Source organism: Triturus cristatus, chromosome 2_1 (genome assembly GCF_964204655.1).
Source record: "Triturus cristatus chromosome 2_1, aTriCri1.1, whole genome shotgun sequence".
Classification (NCBI taxonomy): Eukaryota; Metazoa; Chordata; class Amphibia; order Caudata; family Salamandridae; genus Triturus; species Triturus cristatus.
Genome location: NC_140581.1, coordinates 1157146549 through 1157174477, shown reverse-complemented (window position 1 = coordinate 1157174477; position 27929 = coordinate 1157146549). Strand labels below are relative to the sequence as shown.

At 50.2% G+C, this 27929-nt stretch overlaps 1 long non-coding RNA gene across 1 annotated transcript in view; it reads left to right on the top strand.

Moving 5' to 3' along the window:
- Positions 1 to 11380: 11380 nt before the first annotated feature.
- Positions 11381 to 27929, top strand: part of LOC146866502 (uncharacterized) — a 37675-nt gene continuing 21126 nt past the window's right edge. Inside the window, exons 1-2 of the long non-coding RNA XR_014976812.1 lie at positions 11381 to 11455; positions 11847 to 11950. This is a non-coding gene — a long non-coding RNA (uncharacterized LOC146866502). The remainder of the gene's footprint in view (positions 11456 to 11846; positions 11951 to 27929) is intronic.

Below are 27929 nucleotides of genomic sequence, written 5' to 3'. Positions count from 1 at the left end.
TATGTTATGCCGGGAGGCAATTGCGAGCCATTTCTCTACTAGCAAAGGTTGCGCGGGGATCTGCCCTCGCACACGGGGGTGGTACTCCAATGCTGGCGGGAGGCCAATACATTTCTGGGGTGGGCAGGTACCCTAACAGGTAGGACCCCCCTATGACTAAGGGACCATCTAACAGAAGTAAAGGGGCTAGTAGGCTTCAAGGGCTGGAAATTAATTGGGATTGAATACCTGGGCGACGTATGGAAAAGAGATGCCCCTAGATCCTTCGAATATCTCAAGCAAGAATACCAATTACACGACTCCCAGCATTATCATTACCTGCGCCTCATACACGCCCTGCGCTTGCACATACACTCAGACATTTCCAATCCAGAATATTCTCCCATGGAGGACAGGCTCCTTCTTGATCCCATCCTTGAAAGGCCACCGTCCACTATCTACCGTAAACTCATAAATAATATGCCTGACCCACTGGTGGCCCTGAGGGAGAGATGGGAGGGAGATATCGGCCACCTGGAGGTAGAAGACTGGCAGGACACCCTACAAAGCACCCGCGAAATTGCTATCCGGATAAGGTTCCGCCTCGTACAACTAAAAAGTTTGCATCAGGTGTATTTATTTATTTATTTAAGAATTTATAGAGCGCCTGGTGACCCGGAGGCATCCCCACGCTATAACCTGCAAGGTTGGCAAGAGGGAAAAGGAAGAAGAAAGGCTTTTTATTTGGGGAAAAGCAGAGTTTTAAGTTGCTTGCGAAAACACAGATAGCAGGATTCCAAACGCAAGCTACGGGGAAGCAGATTCCAGCGGGTGGCTGCCTTTACCGAGAAGCGACGACCTCCGGTACGTGCCCTCCTAAACTTGGGGATGTTCGCCAGTCGCTCATTGTCCGAGCGCAGAGATCTTAAGGCTTTGTACGGGGTGACCATGTCTCCCAGGATCGAGGGGCCTTGTCCATTGAGAAGCTGGTGGGCGATGCACATAGCCTTAAACTCGATCCTCTCTCGCACTGGCAACCAGTGGAGTGCCTTAAGTGCTGGTCTGGCGGATGATCTGGGGGGGAGGCCCATCAGCATCCGAGCAGCTGCATTTTGGATTCGTTGCAGCTTGCCCAGAGTAGCTTCAGGGGCTCCTAAGTAGACAGCATTGCTGTAATCGAGTCGTGCAAGAACCAGTCCTTGAACCAGGAGTTTCCTGGAAAGAGGGGGAGCAGAGGAAGGATCTTGCGGACTGACCTCATAAGTCCGAAACAGGTTCCGGCTGTTTTGGTAGCTTGGGTTTTCATGGATAGGTCTGGTTCAAGCCATACCCCCAGACTCTTAATTTCTTTTCTGGGGGCGGGTACCTCACCCATGGTATCGGGCCAAACGGATGGTGGAATTGTTGACCATTTCTTGCCCATCAGCATGACTTCTGTTTTGGACCCGTTGAGTTTGAGTGAAGAGTCGCACATCCAGAGGTGGATTTTCTGGAGGCAGTGCAGAAGATTATCAGGGCATTGGTCTAGATGTGAGAGCGAGACGACCAATTGCGTGTCGTCCGCGTAGCTCACAATCTTAATGCCGAAGGGGGCAACTATATCCTCCAAAGGGGCCATGTAGGCATTAAAAAGAGTAGGACTCAGTGAGGAGCCCTGGGGAACCCCACTTGACAGAGGAAGGGAGTCAGAACGGGAGCTGCCATCCCAGACCTGAAACGAGCCCGACAGGAAGGACTTTAGCCGGGCCAGCGCTGTGCCCCCGAGTCCTGCCCTGGCCAGCCGATGGAGCAAGACACGGTGGTTCACCGTGTCAAAGGCTGCACTAAGGTCCAGGAGGATCACTGCCACTGATCCCCCTGAATCCAAAATGCATCTTGCCTCCTCGATGACAGCGAGGAGGGCGGTGTCTGTGCCTTGGCCAGGGCGAAACCCCGTTTGGGACCGTCGCAGCAGATTGTTCGATTCCAGGAACTGGGACAACTGAGTGTTGACTAGTTTTTCGGCAATTTTGCTGATGCCCGGAAGGAGCGAGATTGGTCTATAATTGGCCAGGTCGGCGGGGTCCAGTTGGGGTTTTTTAAGAAGGGCTTTGATTACCGCTCCCCTCCAGCTAAGAGGAACGATGCCTTGGGAAAGAGAGGCATTGATCAACTCCAAAACTGAAGGGACAATCGCAGGGGCGACTGTTTTAAGAAGCCTCATGGGGGCAGGATCAAGGGGGGAGCCACTTTTCATCATGGTCAGAGCCCTATCAACTTCGTCCGAAGTCGATTGCTTTGCAGAATATCTCCGTGGGGTCTATTCCCCGGTGTCCTCCCGCTCGGAAGAGGATTCCCATGCCCTGCTCAGGGATATAGCGCTGCCTTCCCTTTTGGAGGAGGACAGAGTGTCGTTGGACGCCGCCCCAACCTCTGAAGAAATTGCTCTCGCCATACGCTCGGTTGCTTCCGGCAAGGCCATGGGTCCCAATGGTCTTCCCATCGAATTGTACAAGCTGCGACCGGATACGCTGGCGCCGCATCTCCGTGCGATGTTCGGCGGGTTCCCTCCCGCTAGACCAGCGTCTGGCTACTATCGTGGTCATCCACAAGGAGGGGAGGCCGCGGGACCGGGTCACGTCCTACCGGCCTATTTCGCTGCTGAATGCGGAGCCCAAAATTCTCGCCAAGGTGTTGGCCAATCGGCTGGTTGGCGTGGTGTGCGATTTGATTCACCAGGATCAGTCCGGCTTTATCCCCCATCGCAACACTGCGCTTAACCTGCGGCGCTTGCATGGGGTGCTCACGCGTGTCCCGTTCATACGGGAACCGGCCATCTTGGCATCCCTGGACGCCACTATGGCGTTTGACACACTTGAGTGGCCATATATTTGGGCGACACTGGCGAAGTTTGGGTTTGGCCCGGGATTCATCGGTTGGGTGAAATTGTTGTACTCGGGACCGCTAGCGCAGGTGGTTGTGAACGGTAGAGTGTTGGCTCCGTTTGAGCTGGGCAGGGGCACGCGGCAGGGCTGCCCATTATCACCGCTCCTCTTCGCGCTTGCCCTGGAGCCCCTGGCGGAGTGGCTGCGGTGGGAACCTTCTATTCGTGGTCTCCGATGGACTCCCGAGTATGAGGACCGCATATCTCTTTACGCTGATGATATTCTTCTGTACCTGGCCTCCCCACGTAAATCACTGATAGTACTGGTTGATGTATTGCACTCATTTGGCCTCAACTCCGGCCTGGTCATCAACTGGGCTAAATCGTGTGTATATGTCCTCTCTGGGGAGGATCCTATCCTCCCGCGGGGTTGTCCTATTCAGATCGCCCCGCGGGGATTTAGGTACCTGGGTGTCTTCATTACCCTGGACGCGGAGGCCCGATATAGCCAGAACTTGCTTCCCCCCCTCCAGCGCCTGAAGGAGGACGTCGCGCGTTGGAAGCGCTTGCCGCTCTCGCCGCTCGGCCGGGCGGCATTGTTTAAGATGATGTCGCTGCCACGTTTCCTGTATGCTTTGCAGAATACAATGGACGTTGTCCCGGCGCGCTACTTTCGCGAGGTGGAGAGTTTGCAGCGCCGACTGTTCTGGGAGGGTCGGCCGCGTATCGCCCTGGCGAAGCTGACGCTCCCGTGGTACGACGGGGGGGTTGCCCTCCCAGATATCAAGCGATATTACTGGGCCTCCCAGCTGGCTGCGATCAATCACGGCCTTTACGGGCCCACCCTAAACCCGGCCTTTGAGATGGATAAAATGTTACTGCCGGGCGGTGACTATAATCGGGCGCTTTATTCTAGCTCGCATGACGCGCGGCTGACGGGCCCCACGGGGGTCATGGTACGGGTGTGGCACACGGCTAACGTGGCGATGGGGTGGAAGGACCGCTTGACCCGGGCGACGCCACTATACGCATCTGAGCGGCTGGGCTCCCTGTGGACCTCGAAGGGCTTTGAGAAGTGGGACATGATAGGCATCAGCAGGGTGGGCGATCTCTGGACGAGGGGGGGATTTAAAACGTTCGAGGTGCTACAGACAGAATTCCAGCTGCAGGACAGGGAGTACTTTCGTTATATGCAGATCCGTCATGCGTTGTGCTCCGTATTTCCGGACGTTGCCTCCATCCCGGAGTGCTCCCCTCTGGAGGATAGAGTGCTAGATGGGCATGTCCCGGACGGCACGATTTCATTGATTTACAAAAAGCTCATCAATGACCGTTCGGGACTGCTGACCGGCCTTCGTGAGGCGTGGGGGGCTGATGGATTGGAGCTGGATGACGAGGACTGGGTGTCTGCGGTGGCCTCCCCGAAAGAGGTGGCCATACCGGCTCGCCTTCGCTTCGTCCAGCTCAAGATACTCCACAGAGTCTATGTTACGGGGCCGAGTCTGATGCGTATGGGCTATGCTGTGGACGGGTTGTGTAAGCGTGGGTGTGGTTCTTTGGGGACTTTTCTCCATATTCTGTGGGAATGCCCGGAGGTGGTGCGATTCTGGCGTGGTGTGCATGAGGTTTTGCAGGTAGTTACGCATGTGCCGCTGTTGCCTGAGGCGAGGAGATGTCTTTTGAATGTATGGGAGCCAACCGACTACTCAGTGCCGCAGACGTGGTGGGCGACTCTGGGTTATATGGTGGCCAAACGTGACATTGCGCAACTGTGGGGTTCCCAGAGGTCGCCGACTGTCTCGGCGTGGAAGGACAACATGGATTGGTGTATGTTTCGGGAAAAGGTGGTGTATGTTGCGAGAGGTAAGCCTGGGACGTGGGTGAAAGTATGGGGCCCCTGGAACGCTTACCGTGGGGGAATCTGTACTCCGCCGCTACTGCCGGATCCGTCACCGGCTCCGTCTCCTTAGCCTGTTTGTCTTCCCGGTTCTGGGCAATGAGTTTACTTAGTCCCCGTTCTGACCTATTCCCCCCCTCGATATTCCTATGAATCAGTGGGGTCCCCCCCCCTAGGGGAGCACATGCTGTTGTTTCCGACTGTGGGTTGCCTTGTGGACTTGCTTTTTTTGTTGTTATTTATATAAAAATGAAACCGTTATGTGGGGTCCGGAAGGTGTGGCTGCCAACGCCTCTTACAACTCCTGTGAATTCCCTTTTGCCGCAGCGTGCGTTCTATTCTCTGTATTACATGCTCCTCCTGTTTGCTAGCGGCCGGCCTGAAGGTTGTAGGCCCATCTTTGTATATTTTTTGGAGTCTGTAATAAACGGTTTCAAAAAAAACAAAAAAAAAAAAAAAAAACTTCGTCCGATGTAACCGCCCTAAAGGCATTAAGCAGCGGGCGAGGGGCGCCTACCGGACAGGTGTCATTCATCACATTGTCCCAGCAAGGTAGCTGACTAGGCTGCGGGAGTGAATCTAGGATGTGGGAAATTTTAGAGTCGAAGAATTTGGCTAATTCTTTGCTCCTGTCTGGACGGGCCACGGTCAGTGGTGGGGGTTCAGGAACCTTTAGAAGTTCTTTGACAATGAGATAGGATTCTCTTGCGGAATTAGCGGCATTTTTTATCCTATCGTCATAGTAGGAGGCTTTAGAAATTTTCAGAGCAGATTTGTATGCTCTCACAGTCCTCCGGTATACATCTTTATTGGAGTGAAGCCAATCCTTCCTCCACAATCGCTCAGCTTTTTTACATTCCTTCCGGAGGGCTCTGAGTTCTGAATTGAACCAGGGGGCTAAACTTGTCTTTCCGCTCTTGTCTTCGCGGGTTTTAATAGGTATAATGGAGTCAAGTGAGTCGGAAATCCACTTCCTGAAGTTACTATCAGCTGTAACAGGGTCCCCGGAGGGGGCGGGGGTCGTTGATTCTAGAGCATTGGCCCAGTCTTTGATAGAGAGTCTGGACCATGCCCTATCCCGAGTGTAAGTGGTGGGCTTGGGGGGCTTCCTAAGTTCTCCTGGCCAAAAAAGGGGGACCAGAAAATGGTCTGTCCAGGGGAGGGGGCAAGAGGGTCTAGCCTGAAGGGTACTGACATTTGTAAAGACAGGGTCGAGCAGGTGGCCCTTAATATGGGTGGCTCCGATATTGGTCAGTTGGAGACCATAGGCAGCTAAGTCCGAAATCAGGTCAGCAGCCCCTGTGTCAAGGGGATCATCAAAGTGGATATTGAGGTCCCCTAGAACAGTGAAGTTGGGTGTAGAGTGGGAAAGAGCTGATGTGAAATCTAGTAGAGCGCTGGCAAAGGGGCCGAAATGGCCGGGAGGACGGTACACCAGAAGACCTGTCAGCGTGGTTGTCGGGGCTAGATGGATGGTAAAAAGGCAGCTCTCTGAGTCCTTGATGTGAGCATCGCTAATTCTGCATGAGAAGTGATCTCTGTGCAGAATGGCAAGTCCGCCCCCTCTACCACAGGGGCGCGCTTGGGACTGGATAAGGAAGCCCGGGGGCAGAGCCAAGACCACATCCGAGTCCGAGAGCGGCGTGAGCCATGTTTCTGTAAGAAACAGGATGTCTAGGTCATGGTCCACGAGCAGATGGTTAATAAGCAGGGCATGCCTGGGGAGCGACCTGCAGTTCAGTTCTGCTAATTTCAGACCAGAGTGTGCGAATGGTGCTTGTGTCAGTTGTAATTTGGCCGGGGGGCAAATGGCACAGTTTGTAAAATATCCGCCTGAGGCGTGAACATAAGTACATTGTGTGTTTTTTATGGCACGTCGCGAGTAACTCACCCGGTCGGTGAGCCCGTCCGGCATAGATTCTGGCCCTGAGCCCGGTCGTGCGCGGACGGGCGCAGACGGGCTTGCCTTAGGCACGCCTTTGTCGCGCCCGCTGCGCTCGTCCGCTGCGCGTCCTGAACATACACCTAATTTATGCTACTTCCGGTGCGGGACGAGGGGGCGTGGCCTCGGAAGGGGGCGTGGCCTCCGGTTTCAGCGCGCTGGCGCCAAACAATGTTCTGGGGCGATCTAGCTGCAGCAATGGATCGGCTGCTTTGGACCACCGAGACAACAGAAAGCGTGAGTGATTCCTTTTTAAAATATTACACACAGTTTAAAATGACACAAAATGATTAAAAGAGAACTAGCACACAGCCTCACTCCCGGCTTCCGCCTCAGGAGCACAACAAACAAGCAGTTACCTGGCGACTTAACTCGGCGTCTTAAGTACGGTTTGTGAGAGGGGGCGTGGCCTCGGAAGGGGGCGTGGCCTCCGGTTTCAGCGCACTGGCGCCAAACAATGTTCTGGGGCGATCTAGCTGCAGCAATGGATCGGCTGCTTTGGACCACCGAGACAACAGAAAGCGTGAGTAATTCCTTTTTAAAATATTACACACAGTTTAAAATGACACAAAATGATTAAAAGAGAACTAGCACACAGCCTCACTCCCGGCTTCCGCCTCAGGAGCACAACAAACAAGCAGTTACCTGGCGCCTTAACTCGGCGTCTTAAGTACGGTTTGTGAGAGGGGGCGTGGCCTCGGAAGGGGGCGTGGCCTCCGGTTTCAGCACACTGGCGCCAAACAATGTTCTGGGGCGATCTAGCTGCAGCAATGGATCGGCTGCTTTGGACCACCGAGACAACAGAAAGCGTGAGTAATTCCTTTTTAAAATATTACACACAGTTTAAAATGACACAAAATGATTAAAAGAGAACTAGCACACCGCCTCACTCCCGGCTTCCGCCTCAGGAGCACAACAAACAAGCAGTTACCTGGCGCCTTAACTCGGCGTCTTAAGTACGGTTTGTGAGAGGGGGCGTGGCCTCGGAAGGGGGCGTGGCCTCCGGTTTCAGCGCGCTGGCGCCAAACAATGTTCTGGGGCGATCTAGCTGCAGCAATGGATCGGCTGCTTTGGACCACCGAGACTCCAGAAAGCGTGAGTAATTCCTTTTTAAAATATTACACACAGTTTAAAATGACACAAAATGATTAAAAGAGAACTAGCACACAGCCTCACTCCCGGCTTCCGCCTCAGGAGCACAACAAACCAGCAGTATTACCCGCAAACTCATCTATCCGCATGGGGTAAGAGCTTGTCCCCGTTATGTGTGAGGGGAGGCCAGGGGGAGGGGACATTCTACCATATCCTCTGGGAATGCCCGAATATAGTACCCTTTTGGACAAAAGTAGCAAACACAATGGCAGCAGTGGTGGGTTCGCAGGTCCCGGTGGAGCCTAGGTGGCTTCTACTCATGATCAAAGGACCCACAGATTGGTCCAGATATCACGAGATCTGGCAATGCAGCCGGTGTGGCAAAGCGCAATATTGCCAGTTGCTGGGGGGCGCAGGTGCCCCCACAATGGGACCAATGGCTCAGGGATCTGGACTGGTGTCAGAGGGCAGAGGAAACCATATACAAGTCCGATGGCTGCGCGAAAAAATGGAAGAAGATATGGGGGCCTTGGCGGAGGTATCGAGCAGCACGGGGTGGGGAGGGGGATGGAGGTCAAGTGTAATCACACCATTGTACTGTCATGACGGCTTGCGACTGTACCATGCACAGGGGTTATCCTTCATGCCTTGTGAACACTGTTGTATACTGAATGAGAACATGAGCAAAGTTAATAAAAAGATTTATAAAAAAAAAAAAAATCTAAGTGAGAGCTGGGAACTCCACCGGTTCCTGCATAGCTTTCCCCAGCTGCCGTCACCATGCATGTCGAATTCTGAGATATTGGAATTTATTCAATGGAGAGAGTCCTTGCCAGCCCTCAGTGCAGTCCTCCCAGCCACGGAGAGTCTCATCCTGGTGAAAGTCACCCAACGTGTGTATCCCTATGTGTGCCATAGCTTTGAGGACAGCCCGCTTCCTGCTCGTCGGGAGCCAACTGCACCAGTCTAAAGGAGTGCGCAGGGAGTACATGAGCGCTCCCGCCTGTAAGTCTAGCAGTCTGCCTCAGCCGTTTATTGTGGAGTTTAGGGGATCCACTACCCCGTGTCTACGGATGTGGGGGGGGTAAAGAGGTACTGTGGGAGGGTCAAGGGGCCTGCTGCGTTCCGCTCCAGAAACAAATGTGGGCGATTGAAAGGGCTGTGCAGCCATCTGTATGCATGCGACGCCTCTGCAGCCCTGTAATAAAGTTCTAAGTCCGGCGCCTCCAGTCCGCCAGCCATGTATGGAAGTGTCAATGTATCCCATTTGACTCAGTCCGCCAGCCATGTTTGGAAGTGTCAATGTATCCCATTTGACTCTTGGCTGTTTTCCGGCCCAGGCCAATGTAATCAATAGTTTGTGAAGGAAACCAAAAAGAGAGCATGGGAGTAATATCAGGATATTTAGTAATAGGAAGAGGAACCTGGGCAGGATGACCATCTTCATTAAGGAAATGCACCCTATCAGAGAGAGATGTAGTTTGATCCACCTTTTGATGTCGTCCTCTAATTTAGAAATGGCCTTCCCGTAGTTCTCCGCTATGACAACAACTGGGTCGGTATGTATTTGAACCCCCAAGTAACAAATTGGGTCTGTACTCCATTGCTTGGGGAAGTCTAACGCAGCTGGGGTAATCACTGGGATAAGAGGAAATACCAGCAATTTGGACCATTTAATGCGAAGTCCCGACATACTCCCTAATTGAACCACCTCCGCCTGGACTGGGCCGAGGTTGTTCATTAGGTCACCAACATACAGCAGGGTATCTGATGGCTTTCCCTGTTTCAGTAGCATGATGATCAGTGCTTCTCTCATGGAGGGGGCATAATGCTGACTTAGGCCATATGTTCATACAAGGTCATGAGGTGCGGGACAAACAGATCTTGGAATGTCTTATAGAAGGAGAGTAAGCCCGTCTATGCCGGGGGCACTGCCAATTCCCATGGAGTTGATGGCCATCTTGACCTCCCCTGGGGAAAGGGGAGACATGAGGTACCCTCTAAGCGCATTTGATAACCAGGTCATCTGTATGTGTTCCAGAAAGTCTTGTATAGCATCTACATCAGGGGGAGCCTGGGAAGTGTACAGTTGCGAATAGTATCTAAGAAATCGACTTGTTATGTCCTGACTGCTATGCAATGGCTGACCTCCCTCATCTAGTATTTCGGAGATAGTGTCCACTTCGTGCTTGGGACGCCTCAGTGCTGCCAATGTGGTCCCTGGGCGGTCTCCCTCACTGTAAACCCTGGCCGTAGCATACTTGCCCAGGTGTTTAACCTCCCTATCTGCTGTGTCCTGGTACTCTTCTAGACCGGCCTTAATGTCACACTATATATTGATGTCCCATGCCACCTGAAACTTTTGCTCTAAAGATTAAATGTCCTGCTCAAGTTTAGTCAGTCGGTTCCTCAATGATCTGAGCACTCCAAAGTGTTTAGCTATAATCATACCCCTGATATACACTTTAAAAGCCTCCTAGATGGTAGTGAAGCTGTCAACTGACTCCATATTTTTCTCAAAGTATGTCTCAATGTCTGTGGAGATTTCTGTCACAAAGACTGGATCAAGAAGAGAGTAGGGAAAGAACCTCCAAAGAAAAGCTGGCGCCTGCCTAGCTGGGCAATGCAAATCTAGTTGTAGAAGAGAATGGTCATAGAGAGTGCACGGGTGGAGAAAGTATTTCGGGATCTGGCCAATAAGGCCCTTGAACTCAAGCCAGTAGTCGATTCTTGTGTGGGTGTCATGCGGCACAGAGTAGTGAGTGAACCCAACGATGTCAGAGTAGAGGAGTCAGATGGTGGTTAATACTGACCTTTCGCTTTGATTTAGAACACACAAATATGTAAATCTATGCTACATTCTCTGTGTTCTAGGGGCCTATTTCAAGCCTATCACTTCTATATACGGGGTTAGAAGTAAGTCTTCACGATCCTTCCTTTTAATGCCATTTGTCGTGCATGGTTTACATATTCTTTTTTAGCTTTTTGGATATTGGTTTTATATTGATTAGGGAACTACCTTGTTATCCATGACCACATTGAATTATGTCCTTTTTCACGCTTGTTGTTGCATATAAATTGACTTTAGATTCTTAAAATACTTTTCTTGGGAACCTTACTACTTTCCCATTATATATTCTTTTCCCATTTTTTGTTCATGCCCAGGTTTACAATTACCTACTCTCTATGAAACTTTATGTCCCTGAATAATGTCCCTCGTCGGCTGACCTGAAAAGGGGACGCGATTTATACGAGGTACTAGCAGAGTACATTATAAATGAAATAGAAACGTTTCCAGTTACGTGTTTGATGGGGAGGAAATATTTTCCCCACTTTCTCTTCTTCTTAATATACAATGGGAAAAAAATTAAAATCGTTTTTCTTTTTCCTTTCACAAGAACGTTAAAGGACCACTTGCCCAATACTGGAGGCTGGATATATCCTCTCTTGGATTTATTTTGATTGGATGTGGATGTTCTGAAATAGATCTCAGCAACTGTACCTACCAGGTGTTTATAACTTACTAGATTCGGGCTCACTTTGCCCACATTGGATTCGTCAGTATGGGTATATATGCACTCACTAATCATTGCCATACTTTCTCTCTAGGATCCCCTTTTTGGGACTACTTCTTAACTCACTGTATTGGGCTTAATAGAGTCTTCAATTTTACAAACATAAGGTAGTTATCTCTTCAATAATTCTTTCATAGTCTTTTAAACATGCTATACTAGTGCGTACATCCCAAAAGCAAGTTTGGGGTTGTTTAAACTCTATTCGACACTTTTTTCCATCTGTTCAGTTCTGCTTCTTATTCTCTACATACATCTTAGAATTTTTTTCTGATTTGAAAATGTCACTAATTTGGGAACTTAGGCTAACTCTTTGATTATTCATGTTTTTTCTTTGACTTTCCTCCAACACAAGTTTCTGTTTCATTCTTTATGATTCAATTGTTCAATGCATATTTATTTCTTGGGCTATAAGGTGATCCATCACATTTAGTAGACCCAAAAGAAAGATAATTTTTACTGTTTTGAGATTCTCATGCGCATACTAACATCGTTTTGCAGCCTTGAAGAAGTTAAGTTTGTAACGAAACACGTGTCGGCCGCCATCTTCTCATACCAACTAAGAAGGTTCAAGAATGAGACCTCTACGTGTTGATCTATAAACAGTAAGGCGAAATACAAAATTATTTCTGTCATTGGTCTATTTGTACACTGTATACCTGAATACCACGTATAGTATGAAACTCTGTTAATGAGAAATAAATAGGAGTTCTTCTTTTGCATAATTGATCTTCTCAAATTGTCTTTTTCCTGTGAGTTGTTATACTGAATTTTGGATCAGGAGCTTTGTTTTACCATACATGAATGGAAATATGTAATTTAATGAGTGCCGAGGTACAACTATTGTGTAAAGGTACAGAGCACCCTCCACCCCAGCCCCACCAGTGTCCTTGATGCAGCACTAACCTCTGTTGTAGAGCGAAGTTGTGTGCGTCCGCCGAGGCCTCGGCGAACCTGTCCAGGCACCTGAAGTTTCACAGTCTGTCTGCACCAGCGCTCTCCCAGCCACTAGGTCCAAGTTCAGACCGCAGTGTAGGAGGTGTACCCCCTCCACTCGGTGCAATCTTCTTTGATGGGGGGACCGGGGCACTCGTCGCCACTGCTTCATATGCCGGTACCCCCTCAGCTCTGTGTCCAAACCCCCTGACTCGGGAGAGCCCGGTCTCAGAACTGCCCCGGCCTTCCCCTGCCACAGTCCGCGAAACCCCACCATGGGCAACCACATCAACCACAGCAGAGACTGCAGTACAACAGTGCGCCAGATGCAGCAGTCCGCCCATCCACAGTGCTACAGGCCAGCTCAGAATCTACTTGTCTCTCCGGACGCAAAGAGGGTCCACAAGGGGCACAGCCGGAGCTCGTCTCGGCGCCGGAGGCAGCACGGGCAGTCATCCCAGCACAGGCCACAGCAAGGCCACATTCATCAGCAGCGCAGCGGCACCGTACCAATCCAGGCAGCCCTTGTCTCTCTGCCCCGTCCCGGGGCAAGCAGGCAGGTCCGACAATGCTCACCTGTGTGCTCCGTGAAGGGCCATCCCCCGACACAGGCCCAGCACTCCAAAACCGCTGCACCGGGCCTGCGAGTCCTCGAAGGAGCATGCAAGCTGGCTAGGCCGCACCCAGGCCCCAAAGCAGCACAGGAGCGTGTATCAGCACACCAGGACCCCGGGGAAGCCCGCCACCGCACCCATTGAATCAGCCTCGGTTCGGGAGATGGGGACTGTGGACTCAGTGACGAGGGCACCAGGGATTGCAGAGGATTGTGAAAGATAATGAGCCGGTAGCGCGCGGAGCGGCGCTAGTGCGTGGCCTTCTTGGAGCCCGGCAAGCTCCGCCCCCCAAGTAGGATCTGCTTTTATTGTTACCCCCTCTCTTTGCCTTGTGTTTTGCTGTTTCTGACTAGTCTGACTGGAATACTGCTAATGAGGACCCCAGTCTCTGTGCTTTCTCCCCTAAATTGGCTATTGTAAGTACTTAGGTACACCCCATATTGGCTACTTGTGCATCCTTATAAGTCCCTAGTATATGGTACCAAGGTACCCATGGCATAGATACACCAGGGGTCCACCATGGCTGAAGCATGTATTATGCCACCCATGGTAGACCATTCAGACTGTGACTACAGGCCTGCCATTGCAGCCTGTGTAAGCTGGTGCTATCTGAGGTCACAGCACTTAAAATCTATAAGTCACCCCTCAGGCAGACCTTTCAATCCTGAAGGCAGGGTGCTCGGTTCTAAGAGTGAAGGTGTCCCTCCATGAGCAAAACTCCCCTACAACTTTTGGAGTCCATTCTCCCAGATTGTAAGTGCGTCAGCCATTAGGATATATAGAGTGGCCATGCGTCATTATGCAATGACCATATCTAAATTGGCTGTAACGAACCCTGTCATGTTTGGTATCAAACATGTTGGAATCATACCTCCCACACCATAAAAGGTGTGGGATTTAGGATTCCATGCACCGTAAAGCTCCTTCGGGAGGCCCTCAGTGCTCCCCGTACCAGTCTTCCAGAACCGGACAGCAACCTAGGGCTGCTGCCGACCAGAGACATGTTTTTGCCCTCCTGCTGCTGATCCAAGCTCGAGCAGAGGAAGACATAAGAATAGATATCCTTTCACAGGGAAGTTGTGACCACCTCGTCGGAACCACAGGAACCAAACCCCTGGGCACCCCGTCAACTTGCCATTGCCAAGGCTTGTTGGCTCTCTTCACAAGAGATCTTTGGGCTCCAAAAAGCTCCAGCCTCAAGCACCTTCCACAGGCAAGATCTTCATCCTCACCACATTCCTTCCAACGTGGGTCTGTATCTTTGGTGTGCTGCTCGAGGTCCTCTTGTGACTCGTGCCTCTGGCCTGTGGGTCCTCTCGAGGGTCTTCTTTGACTCCAGTGGGCTCCCCTGATTGCTGAGGGCCTACTCTTACTCCCCCTTTGTGGTGAGTCCCCTGGACCTTGCTGGTCCGAACTCTGAACCTTTTTTCACTTGCCACATTGCTTGCAGTTGACAAGGCCTGTTGGCTATCCAGATGGACACTGGCCCCTGAACTCTCAACATCCAACGTGGGACAGCTCATGAACAGCCCCTTGTCTTCCTCAGTGTCACCTGGTCCACACAGCTGTAGCTCCAAGGTCATCAACAACTCTACTGCATCACCCGACATCGGTGAGCATTCGTCTTCCATGCCACCTTGTCACTCCTCCAATCAATCAATCAATCAATCAAGGAATTGTAAGTGTGCTACTCACCCATGAGGGTCTTAAGGCGCTGAGAGGGGGGTCCGCAGATCTGTTTAGCTGAAGAACCAGGTCTTGAGGATCTTCCTGAAGGTGTTCAAGTAGGGGGTAGTCTGATGTCTGCCAGTAGCTCGTTCCAGGTCTTGGCTGTAATGTGAGAGAAGGATCTTCCGCCTGCACTGGCTCTGTGGATGTGCGGGGTTTCGGCCAGTGCGAGGTTGGATGATCGGAGGTTTCTTTTGGGTACGTGGAAGTTGATTCTGTCGTTGAGGTATTTGGGTCCGTTGTTGTGTAGGCATTTGTAGGCGTGAGTAGGGATTTTGAAAGTGATGCTTTTCTCCACGGGGAGCCAGTGGAGACTTTGTAGGTGTTGGCTGATGTGTTCGAGTCGGGGGATGTCGAGGACAAGTCTGACGGTGGTGTTCTTTATTGTCTGGAGTTTGCAGAGTAGGGACTTGTTGATGCCGGTGTAGAGTGCGTTTCCATAGTCCAGTGTGCTGGTGATGAGTGCGTGGGTGACTGTCTTCCTTGACTCAGGGGATCCACTTGAAGGTCATGCGGAGGTTGCGGAGGGTGTTGAAGCAGCTGGAGGTGATGGCGTTGACCTGCCGCTTCATGGTGAGTGATGAGTTGAGTACGATGCTGAGGTTCTTGGCGTGGTCTGAGGGGGAAGGTGGGCTTCCGAGGGTAGTCGTCCACCAGGTGCTGTCTCATGCAGAAGGGGTGGTACCGAGGACGAGGACTTCTGTCTTCTCGGCGTTGAGCTTCAGGCAGCTGTTGGTCATCCAGACTGCGACGTCTTGCATTTCTTTCTGGAAAGAGAGTTTGGCAGTGGTGGGATCTTTCGAGAGGGAGAGGATGAGCTGGGTGTCGTCGGCGTAGGATATGATGCTGAGGCCGTGTTGTCAGACGATGGCTGTGAGGGGGGCCATGTAGATGTTGAAGAGGATGGGGCTCAGTGATGAACTCTGTGGGACTCCGCAGGTGATTTTCTTGGGGTCGGAGAGGAAGGGTGGGAGTCTGATCCTTTGGCTTCTTCCAGTGAGGAATGATCGGATCCAGTCCAGGGCTGTTCCTTGTATGCCTGTGTCGTGTAGTCTGGTGACTAGTGTGCGGTGGGAGACGGTGTCGTGGGCCGCTGATAGGTCGAATAGGATGAGGGCTGCGGAGTGGCCTTGGTCCTGGAGGGTGCGGATGTCATCTGTGGCGGCGAGTAGGGTGGTCTCTGTGCTGTGGTTGCTTCTGAATCCGGATTAGGACGGGTCGAGGATGGCATTCTCTTCAATGAATCGTGTCAGTTTCCTGTTGACTGTTTTCTCTGCAACTTTGGCTGCAAAGGGGAGGAGCGAAATGGGCCGATAGTTCTTGAGGTCGGTGGGGTCAGCTGTGGGCTTCTTGAGCAGAGGTCTGACTTCTGCGCGCTTCCAGTTGTCTGGGAAGGTGCCTGTTTTAAAGGTGGTGTTGATGGTGCATTATAGTTTGGGTGCGAGTGCGGCTGTGGCTCTGTGGTAGATGTGAGTGGGGCAGGGGTCAGTGGGGGCCCTCGAGTAGATGCTTTTCATGGTAAATGCAGTGTCTTCGGCAGTGATCGGTGTCCAGTTGAAGATGGTGGGCTGGCTGGTGTTTCTGGGGTCGCGGGAGGCCGTCTGTGGCACCTCGTGGATGGTCGATGAAGTTGTTGTATAGGTTTTTGATCTTGAGGTGGAAATAGGTCCCAAGCTTGTTGCAGAGGTCTTGGGATCGGGTGATATCTGTGGCTTCGCTGTGTGGGTTGGTGAATTCTTGAATGACACTGAATAGTTCCTTGGGGTTTGTGGAGTTGGCCAGGATTTTGTTGTGGCATAGACTCTGTCCCCTCTGCTTGCAGGTACTTCACATCTTGAATTTCCCTTTGGGTTCCACCGGACACTTTCCCCTTCTACACCAGCTGCATCTTCCTGAAATCCACCATTGAGTTTGATGGCGGTTTCTGACACCACTTCGCACCTATGCACCCGGCTTCCCCTGGGGTAGGTATCCTGGTTTCTAGGGTATCCATGGGTGGGGAACCTCTCCAACCTTCTGTCTTCCACAGGGTTCCTTCAGAGTCCACTGGAAAGGGTCATTCTTCTTTAAAATTGCAACTGCGACTTACCCATTGACTTGAATTGAGCACGCAGTCATGTTCCCACTCTGCACATGGCCTCCATAGGGTTCCTGGTTACTTACCTCGGGTGGTTCCTTGGGTCCCCAGCACTTCTACATCTTCTGGGTATAGTCTTGACTTGAGTCTTGGTTCACATCCCACTATTTTAGTATATGCTTTGGTCTCCCCTGGGGGCCACTGTGTATTTGTGCTACTTACCTGTTTTATTTGCAAAGTATTGTGTGCATTGTGTTATATCTCTGGATAGGAGCTATGTGTATGTGTTAGTGAGTGTCTTATAATAAATACATATTTTTATAAATACACTATGTGGTTCTTTTTCGCTTAATCTTTACCAATAAGATTACGTTCTGGTAAATCAAGCAGCTTTACACTCCTTGTGGACTAAGCCTGAAGGTTGCTCTCCACAGCTACCATTTAGAGAGCTTTTAAAGTTGTCTAAGACCACTAAAATCCACTATAAGGATTAGTGAAGGGTGCTACACTTACATAAGTGAGCACCATATACTAAGCCTGCCTCCTACATTGGTGGCAGCGGTGGGATTCAAGCCCGCATTGTTTTACCAGCTAATATTATTGTGGATTAATTGAAAAGCTATCACTAACATTAGGCACATATAATACAGTAATATAGTAAGTTCTACTGAATGTAGGGTTGGGTAGTTAAGGGTCTAGAACAACCCTTCCTCCACCTCAGAGAGTTTAGTTTCCACTAGGGTAGGTAGGTGCAACACCGCACTATACCTAGAGCCATGTCTTTAGTTTGGGATACCAGTGCACTCCAGCATACTAAGTACAGTAGTCTAAAGTTCCAGGAACTAAGGACCCTGTGTAGCCTTAGGAAGACAAAGACAGGTGGAAACCCCACCATTAAGCTGCTCTTAGAGCTGCTGCACCAGGATGACAAAAGTCCTGGAGGGGCAGAACTGGATACTGTGGGTGGGGATACACTTGAAGAGGGAATACCAGTGGTCCCCCCTAGTGACCTCAATTCAGAGCATGGGCAGGAGGAATCAAATGAGTCCACCCTGCTGTCTTGCTTTCGCCCCTCAGATAATACAGAATCTTCCACGCAGTAGCTCAAACCCACAGGGCAAAGCAGGAGACATAACAGAGCACCTTTAGAAATGGGTTTTATTTTACAAAATGCAAAGACTCTCTTTCTTTGAATAAGGCTTGGGGTTTTATTTTACACAAAGCTCTCTAATAGAAAAGCTTTCCCAGATGCCAAATGCACAACATTCAAATACACAAAGAGATATATATTTATTTTTATGCAAGCAATAACAACACACTTGGTGAATGCAACACTTAAATACATGAGTAATACCATCAATAAACAAGCTGCAAATAATATGAGATAATACTGAAGAAAATATAGTATGCTGGACCTCCTGCAAGAGATCAGAAATATATATACACTGAATACATCAAATGATTACTTTGGATGTGTACCTCAACTCACTCACACATCACACAGAAAACACCTCAAATGATCAAAGCCACTGGCCAAACATCACAATGGCAATAATCAAAGCTCAAGCACCTCAAATGACCACAGCCACTGGAACCACGCATCACAATGGCACTAGTCAAAACTCGATACTTCACCTGGTGCAAACATTGCATCTTAGCCTACTTCTGACCGGGGTAATTAAACAGCCGGGGTTAGGAGCCTCAGAAACCAGGGTTACACACTCCGAAGTAGACGCGTCTGTCCCCGTTCGGATTCCAAAATCCCAGTTTCTAAGTCAACAACCCTCAGCTTTATAATCTCAAAACTCGCACTAGAAGGTTTGAGAGAAACCTCCCCTCGCGCCAGAGGAATCTTACCAGAACTGGCCAGCTTCCAAGCAAGCATTCCCTGGCTGGAAGGAGTTCCCACGTTCCCTTCTCCAATCTCACATGTTCCAGTCTTTATCTTGATGAAGCTCACAAAGCCTTCCGGGTACATTAAACAATCTCTCACAAAACAATCCTTTCCAACGTGATTAACCCAAACAACTTGCAAGCGCTGCTGTGCACGCAGAAAAGCTCAAGCAGCTCAAGCAAGGCAGAGTCAGAAAACAGGATGACATGAGGCCATGTCAAAGCCAATAGTAAGAACTTCATAACTCTACCAATGTACAACACAATGCACATTTGTGAACACACTGCTTATAGATTCATATACTTCATCTCTCAGTGTCCTATAGTATCACATACTTCATCTCTCAATGTACAACACCAAGCACATTTGTGCATCACTGCACTTCGAAACCAAAAAGTGCACTCCACACCTCTCTCTCCCTCTCCTGCTTTCAAATGCACATCCCACACGTTCTGTTCTTGGCAAGGCTGTCCTAATTCGTGACAGCTCCCACAGAAAGACAGCAAGATTAAAAGAAAGAAACATTTTAAGAGAAACAGGCATATGCAGGACGTGGTACATTAAGGCTAGGATAAAATAACACACCAAAGTCAATTAAAATAATGGTAGTCAAAGGTCATCACAGGGTGTCAGACCACAAGAGTGCCTCTAGCACTACACCTGCCAACCTATGACTCCTCAGAGAATAGTGCAGATGGGACAGAGGAAATTCCCTTTGTTCTCCCTGGGAGGGTCCAGAGAAGACCAAGGAGGTCTAGGTCCTCCTCTGTAGAATACAATGCTTCAGTCACTTCCATAGGGACCTCCATATCTAGTAAGAGGGACAACTCTTTGGAAAGGGAATACCAAATGCTCAAATTTGAGAAAGTCAGACTTAGGCTGAGGAGAGATCAGTTGGCCCTTGACAAAGAGTCCCTGGAAGTACAGAAGACTAGGAAGAAATTGGGACTAGAGTCCCATGGTGGCAGCAACAGTGTCCCTAGAATCAGAGAAACTTCTATTGACAATAGGAATCTGAGCAGAATAGTCCCTCCTTACCAGGAGGGGATGCCATTCATAAATGGATCACTGCTTTGGAGAGGGCCTGCAAAGTTCAGAGGGTCCCTCAAGAGCAGTGGTGTAGGAAGGTGGAATCTGACTATATGGTTGCCCCCAACTTTTTGCCTGTATTTGGACTGGTTTTTGACTAGTCTGGCTGGGATCCTGCTATCCAGGACCCCAGCCTATCTGCTTCCTCCTTAAAACTGATGTGAGTACCCTAGGTACCTTCCAATTGGATACACAGGACACCCTATCAGCCCCTTGTAGATGGTACCCTAGGTGCCCAGGGCATGGGTCCCTCAGAGGCCTACCAGGGGCTGCAGCACTTATTGTGCCACCCCTGGGACAGCCATACCAAATGACACCACCAGACCACTACTGTAGTCTGGGTAAGGTGGTGCTTGCACTCCTTACAGGGATATAGGTATCCTGTATCCCACTTAATACAACACATATATCCTCATAGGTCACCCCTAAAGCAGGCCTTGCTAATCCTACAAGGCAGGGTGCTGAGATATGTGTGAGGGGGGACCCCTACCTGAGTAGGGCCCCTCTGCAACCTTCGTAAAATCATTGCTGGGTTGTTTGTAGTGTAGCCATACCATATACTCTTAACCGCATTATAAGTATATCACAATAGCGTGATAACTTGAGAATGGCTACACAGAACCATATCGTGTTTGGTGTCAAACATGTAGGAATCATACCCCCAATCCAGCCATGGGACTGAGGGCATGATTCCCCCCTGCTAGAGGGGCGATATGGGAAAAGCGGCAGAATTTAGACATCAATTTAAAAGTGCACACGTAGTACAAAATGTATGCTACCCGCCACCCACACGACTCTGGCTGCCTGTTGCTGGGCAGAACTCCAGTCACGGCAGCTGGACAATAGGGATCCTGTTGCAGGGAGGTGTTCCCACCTCCCCAGACAGACTATGTGGATTGGAACTGGGTGGGTGCACCATAGGATGCCTTTCAGAGTTGCACGTAGGCTTCCCCAGTGCCTACATTCTGCATACACTGCCTGAAACCGGTTCAGGGGCATCCTGTCCCCTGCCCAGGCGGGAAACACACAAAGGGGAGAGGGTGTAGCCACCCTTTTCCCGCCTGACCTCTCATTGGTGGGCTCTGATCTGGACACTCCCCTAATCTTTGGATAAAGGTGAATACTGGGTCCCCAGAGCCTCAGAGTATTCTTGAACTTCACAGTCTTGACCTTCGACTTGCTGCCGCACAGCTACCTGAAGAAATCTCCCTTGGGGTAAAGGAGTTACCCCCCTGCTTGGCAGGCACCTGAAACACTGCAAGTGACCCGGTTGAAACCTCGCTGCTCCTACGGACATCGATGACTTTCCTACCTTGAGGTGGGTTTCCAAGCATCTCAGAGGCCAGTGAGTGTGCACAGCAAAGCTCTGCACGGTGGACCCCATGGGTGCCGAGATCCCCAATACCCCAGGAAACCGGCCACCACTTGCCAAGCACCCGACCCCGACAAGTGGGGAAGTTGTGCTTTGGCCCATTATTGAGCCAACCTCTCAGCATCATCTGTGCCAAAGATCGACGCCCTAGCCCGCTCCGGTGACCCGTGGGCGCATCTTTACGCACGCCATATTGCTGCCTCCCACGGTCCCTTGTCTCTCGACTTGTGGGCCCTAGCGGAGGTCAATCTTCGATTCCAAGAGTTCCCCTGGTTGCTCCAGGCCTGCTCTTCAGTCTCCTTGCTGGAGACCTTGCTCAGACCTCGTGGGTCTGCACCAGTAGCAGTTTTGTGTTTCTTGCGTGGGTTGCGGTTTGCAAGGCTTAGTGGATTCAATCCAGACACTAACACTGCAGCAACCCTCATCCTTTGTGGGACAGTCGCCCTCCAGAAGCTGACCTTCCTTGACACCTCCTGGATCCCGTGGCTGACGATCCAAGCTACACCTCTTCCACCTGGAAGCACCTGACATTGAAGGGCTCCTTCTCTTGAGCCCCCTGGTCACTGTGCCGTGACCCAGACTCTGTCCCCTCTGCTTTCAGGTCCTTCTCTACAAGATATACATTTTCATTCTTCAGGACAACGACGACGCTTTTGGCTAGCAGCAGTTCTTCACGTTTTGCCATTGCAAATCAGCCCACGACCCGACAGTGGTACCTCGGTACTCTCGTGGGTGTGGGCCCTTCAAAAGCTTAACTCTAAAGTGTTGATCTTGAACTCCTGCTAGAAGTGTTTTTAAACTTGTAAAATTCAACCGCGACATTCTCCATAGGCTGTAATAGAGATCCCGACAGTAACTTTAGTCACTGCACGTGTCTCCCGTGGGTCCCCTTCCTCACTACCTTGGGTGGTTTCACAAGGGGCCAGCGACCCTAAATGCCCTAGGCATTGTCTGTAGAATTGTCGTGGTTCTTATACCACTTTTTTGATATATGGTTTGGTCCCCCCCCTGGGGCCCGTGATTCCAGTGCTATTTATTGTAACTATCAATGCTTGTTTGAATTGTATCTTCACCTCTAGCCTCATAAAGAGACTAGTGGGGTTATTCCTAGAATAAATACATATATTTTATATATATACCTGTGTGGACTACACTTTCATTTGGTTATGCAAGAGGTTATCTATGGTAAAACAATAAGCTTAACACTCCTTCAAGACTTAGCCTGAAGGCTGCTCTCCACAGCTACCACTAGGATAGCTTTCTTTAAAGGTTGTCTTTAACCTATCACCATAAGAGTCGAATTGGACTGGTACAAGGTGTCCCCTATAACTAGAGGACAGCATATGCCAGGCCAACTTCTCACAAGTGGGCAGCTATCCTGTGGCTCTCCTGTGCTAACAAAGGTAGAGATAAGCTTCTTGTTGTTAGAGGAGAGGATGCTGACAATTACTCAGTACTGAATAGTGCTCTCATAGATGGGTTTGGCTTAACCACTGAACAGTATAGGACTAAGTTCAGAGACACCCAGAAGGCACACAACCCATGACTGGGTAGACTTTGAGTACAGTGCTATCAAGGCTCTGGAAGGCTGGCTTCATGGAATCAAGGCACGGGACTATGAAGTATTATACAATTTGATAATGAGGGACCACATCCTTAATAATTGCCAGAACCAACTTTTGCACCAGTACCTGGTGGACTCTGATCTAACCTCTCCCCAATAATTGGGAAAGAAGGCAGACAAATGTGTCCGTACCAGTGTCAAGCAGAAAAACCATGGTAATGAAGGTGACCAGAAGTAAGATTCTTCTAAATCCTAGGATAAGGGTGGGGACAAGGGTAAAGATAAAAAAAAGAGTCTTCACAGGGGCCCCAAAAACCTGCATCTGTGGGTGAGTCCCAAAATTCCAAGAAAGGCAAAAAGAACCATTGGTGTTATTTATGAAGGTTAAAGACCCATTGGACAAGGGATGCTTATTGTCCAAAGGCCAAGGAAACCTCTACTACCACTGCCCTAAGGTACCTGCTCCCCCTAGCAAACATAAAAGTGCTAATACAGCAGCCAAGAGATTAGTGGGGTTAACCTTGGGTTCTGAGATTGGTTCTGACTTAGTCAGAACTCCAGCTCAGGCTGTTCTAGTCTGTGATGGTGGCATTGCCTTACCACCCTACTGGCAAGTCCCAATAACTTGGTCAAGTACAGACAACAACCTTTGATCAATGGTAAAGAGGCAATGGCTTACAGGGACACAGGGGGCAGTGTCACCATGGTGACAGATAAACTTGTGTACCCTGAACAGATCATACTTGGACAAGTGTGCCAAGTCACCAATGCTAGCAATGTCAGGACTGACCACTCCTTGGCAGTTGGGAATATCAGCTGGGGAGGGATAAATGGACCTAAGAGGGTTGTGGTGTCTCCAGACTTACCTGTGGATTATCTGTTGAGCAATGATCTAGAAACTTTAGCCTGGTCTGAGGTAGAGTTCAGGACTCATTCATAGGTGATGGCATCTCTACCAGTGTCTTTTCTGTCACCAGGGCTCAGGGCAAACAGCTCAGCACTGAAGGGGCACTGGACCCTGGAAAATGGACAAGGTGCCTACTAAGAGAACGAGCAGGAAGGGTAAAGCTTTATCCTCCTCTCAAACTCCCAGTGAAGATCAGCCTCCTGAGGGAGAGGATCTCAGTCCCTGTGAAGGAACTCTCCCAGAGGAACTTGGGCCTAACCAGGCTTAGTTCTGGGGGGGCAGGGAGAGAGGCTTCCAGGGCAGACTTGAGTTTGGAGCAGCAGACCTGCCCCTCTCTTTAACCCCTCAGACACCAAGTTGCTGCAAAGGAAGCAGGGAGCATCAGTGCATCCCATAGGATCTATTGGGAAGATGGGCTTCTGTACTCTGAGGGTAGAGACCCCAAGCCTAGTGACACAAGGAGGTTGGTGATACCCCAGCAGTTCAGATGTTTTCTTCTCTCACTATCACATGATATTCCTCTGGCAGCACACTTAGGGCTTAGCAGGACTTGGGACAGACGTGTCCCTCATTTTCACTGTCCAATATGTCTGAAGACACCAAGAAGTTTTTCTGCTCCTGTGTCACTTGCAAAGCCAGTGGTAAGTCAGGTGGCACTACAAATGCTCCCTTAATCCCCCTTCCAGTGGTTGGGGTCCCCTTTGAAAGGGTAGAGATTGATATTGTTGGTCCATTGAACCCTCCAACTGCATGTGGGCACAGTTACATAATAGTGGTAGTGTACCATGCTTCTAGGTACCCAGAGGCTATTCCCCTTAGAACCACTACAGCCCCTATAGTGGCCAGGGCCCTCCTGGGAATCTTTTCCAGGGTGGGCTTCCCAAAGGATGTCTTAACAGACAGAGGTACAAACTTCATGTCTAGTTATATTACTGCTATGTGGAAAGAGTGTGGAGTAAACTACAAGTTTACCACACCCTACCACACACAGTGCAATGGGCTTGTTGAAAGTTTCAACAAGACCCTAAAGGGTATGATTATGGGACTTCTAGAAAAGCTTAGGCAAAAATGGGATGTCTTACTACCCTGCCTTCTCTTTGCCTATATTGAGGTTCCTCAGAAGGGGGTTGGCTACAGCCCATTTGAACTTCTGGTTGGACATCCAGTTAGGGGTCCATTGTGTCTAGTTAAGGAAGGCTGGGGGCAACCTCTCAAACCTCCTAAATAGGACATTGCGGACTATGTCCTTGGCCTGCGTTCACGTATGGTTGAGTACAAGAAGAAGGCTAGCAAAACCCTGGAGGCCTGCCAAGAACTCCAACAAGCTTGGCATGACCAAAAGGCTGTCCTAACTGTTTACCAGCCAGGGGAGAAAGTGTGGGTGTTGGAGCCTCTAGCCCCAGCAGCGATCCAAGACAAGTGGAGTGGCTCCCACACTATCCTTGAACAAAAAGGTGAGGTCACCTACTTGGTGGACCTAGGTACTCCAAGAAGTCCCCACTGTGAGACTTTGGCCTAGCATTTGCTGTCCACTAGTTAAAGTGGGCACCTTGCACCAGTCCAAACAACCCTTATTGATGATAGGTTGGAAGACAACCTTTATTGAAAGCTATCTTAGTGGTAGCTATGGAGAGCAGCCTTCAGGCTCAGTCTTGAAGGTCTGTAAAGCAGCTTGGTTTACCAGATTATAACCTCTTGAATTACTAAATGAAAGGAGAACCACACAAGGTATATATAAAATATATGTATTTATTTCTAAACACTCACTGCTAATCCCTTTATGAGATTAGAGTCCAAGATACACAATAATACTGTTCTAAAACAATAGTAAATAGCACAATATACAATGGGCCCTAGGGGCGGACTAAACCATATATTAATAAAGTAGTATAAGAACCACGACATGACTAGACACAGTGCCTAGAGCACGTAGAACTGCTGGAACCCCACGGAACCACCCAAGGTAGTGACACAGGAGACCCACGGGGGACGCATACAGTGTGAGAACACAGGCGCGAGCCCCGTACTATTCTATGGGAAAGTCCCGGTTAGAATTATAGAAGTTAAGGACACTTAGGAGAGGACTTTGAGGACCTTTAGACTTAAGGTGTTCTAGGGCCAGCACCCACGGGAGCACCATAGTACATGAGTTACCTCACCCAGGGAAGCTGGGTGCATAGGTGTCAAATGCTGTCGGGAATCGTCGTTGATTTCAATGGCGATATGCTGCAAAGTGCTGCTGCCGGGAAGAAGAAAAGTGTACGGTGTGATCCAAGCCTGGATCAAAGATCAGAAGAACCTGAAATCAGAGGGGACAGAGTCTGGGTCACTTGCCAGTGACCAGGGGGACGATAGACGAATGCCCACCGATGTCGGGTGCTTCAGGTGCGAAGAGGTGAAGCTTAACTCTGCAGCCACGAGGACCAGGTGGCGTCGACAACAACCAGGAGCTGCATTCGAGCTGTTTCACAAAGGATGTCTAGTGCTGCGGTGTCGGTGCCTGGATTGGACCCAACAAGCCTTGGCAACAGCAACCCACGCAGGAAGAGAAAAGATGCTTTGGTGCAGAACAGCAAGGTCCTGGGGACTCCCCAAGCGATGGAGAGTAGGGCATGTCTGGAGCAACCAGGGAAGCCCAATTAGAAGTAAAGTTGCCTTCACAGAGACCCACCAGTTGACAGACTAGGGATTGCGAAGGGACCTCGAGAGAAAACACAAAGGGCCAGCTCACGGAACATTCGTGGAGTGTAGGCGGGCAATCTTCGGTGCAAATGCTGCTCGGGGTCAGGGCAACAAATAACCCAAAGTTCAGCTGCAGGAGTCATTGTAAAGTTGATGCTTCTGCAAAGTGAAGTGGTGTCCAGGGGTTCGGGTTGCACGGTCGCCACGAGGGATACGGGCCTCACACTTGCTGTGGGCACTGTTCGACCTCTAAGACCACGGAAACCCACCTCCTGTGTTGGAAAATTCTTCGGAGTCCGGCGGGAGCTTCGGGGATGCAAAACGGTCAGATGCGTCTTTGGTGCCTGCCTTGCAGGGGAGTAACTCCTTTACTCCAAGGGAGATTCTTCAGTTATCTAGTTCAATGTAGATCGTCGAAGTTCCAGGATTCAGCATCAGAGTTTCGTCCAGGTGTAATCTAAAGTTCTGTAGTCAGGGGTTCCTTCTTTATACCCAAGGAAGGGGTTGGACATACTCTGGGGACCCACCTAGGGGAGGGTCAGGAAAGAGGGGTGGCTACACCCATTTCCTTTGTCCAGTTTTGCGCCAGAGCAGGGGCTGACAGCCCCTCCAACCGGTTTGAGCTGGACTATGCACAGGGACACCAAATGTGCCCCCAGTGCAGACTTCAAAGCACTCTTGGAGTGCACCCACCCAGCGCCAATCCACTAAAGCCTGTCTGGGAGGTGATAACACCTCCCTGTGACAGGAAACCTATTGTCCGGGCCTTCCCTGCCGGAGTTTCGTCCAGCAGCAGGAGGGCAAACTCGTGTCTGTGGCTGGCAGCATCCATTTTGTGATGCCAGGGCTCTGTTAGCTGGTACCGGGTATACCGGTGCTGTCATGTCTCTCCCTCTAGAAGGGTGGGTTCATAAACCCACACCAGTTACTGGTGTGGGGGTATGAATCCAAGGTGTTTGATATCAAACACAACATGTTTCCGTGCAGCCATCCCAAAGTTAGCATTTACCGTTTAGTTATAATGCACTTAAGAGTATATGGTTTGGCTGCATCACAAACAACACCGGAATAAAGGCTCCAAAGGCTGCAGAGGGGTTCTGCTCATGCATGGGCACCCTCTAACCTAAAACCCAGCACCCTGCCTTCAGGATTGACAAGGCCTGCCATAGGGGTGACTGATAGGTTTATATGTGCAGTGAGATGGAGAGATATAGTGAACCTATATCTCAGTAAGGGGTGCATGCACCACCTTACACAGGCTGCTGTAGCAGTCCTGTGGTGTCATTTTGAATGGCTTCACAGGGGTGGCATAATACATGCTTAAGCTCCTGGTAGGCCTCTGGGGTACCTATGCCCTGGGAACATAGTATACCATATACTAGGTACTTATAAGGGTACCCCAGAATCCAATCTGGAGTGTACCAAAAGTACTGGTAATCCATTTAGAGAGGAAGCAGCTAGGCTGGGGTCCTGGGTAGCAGGGCCCCAGCCAGACTAAAGTCGAAAAACAGTGAAACATCAGCAGAAAGTGGGGGTAACTATAAGAAGCAGATGCTACTCTCCTACACCCACAGGGTACTTCATGTGAACCGCCAGAAACCTTTTGTGGGCATGGGCTGGCTCATGGCAACTGATGAAGGACAGGAGGAAGAGAGTGACCCTCTCCCCGATCTCCTCTCTCAGAACCCTGATGATGGGTCAGTAGATGAAGTAACCTTGGC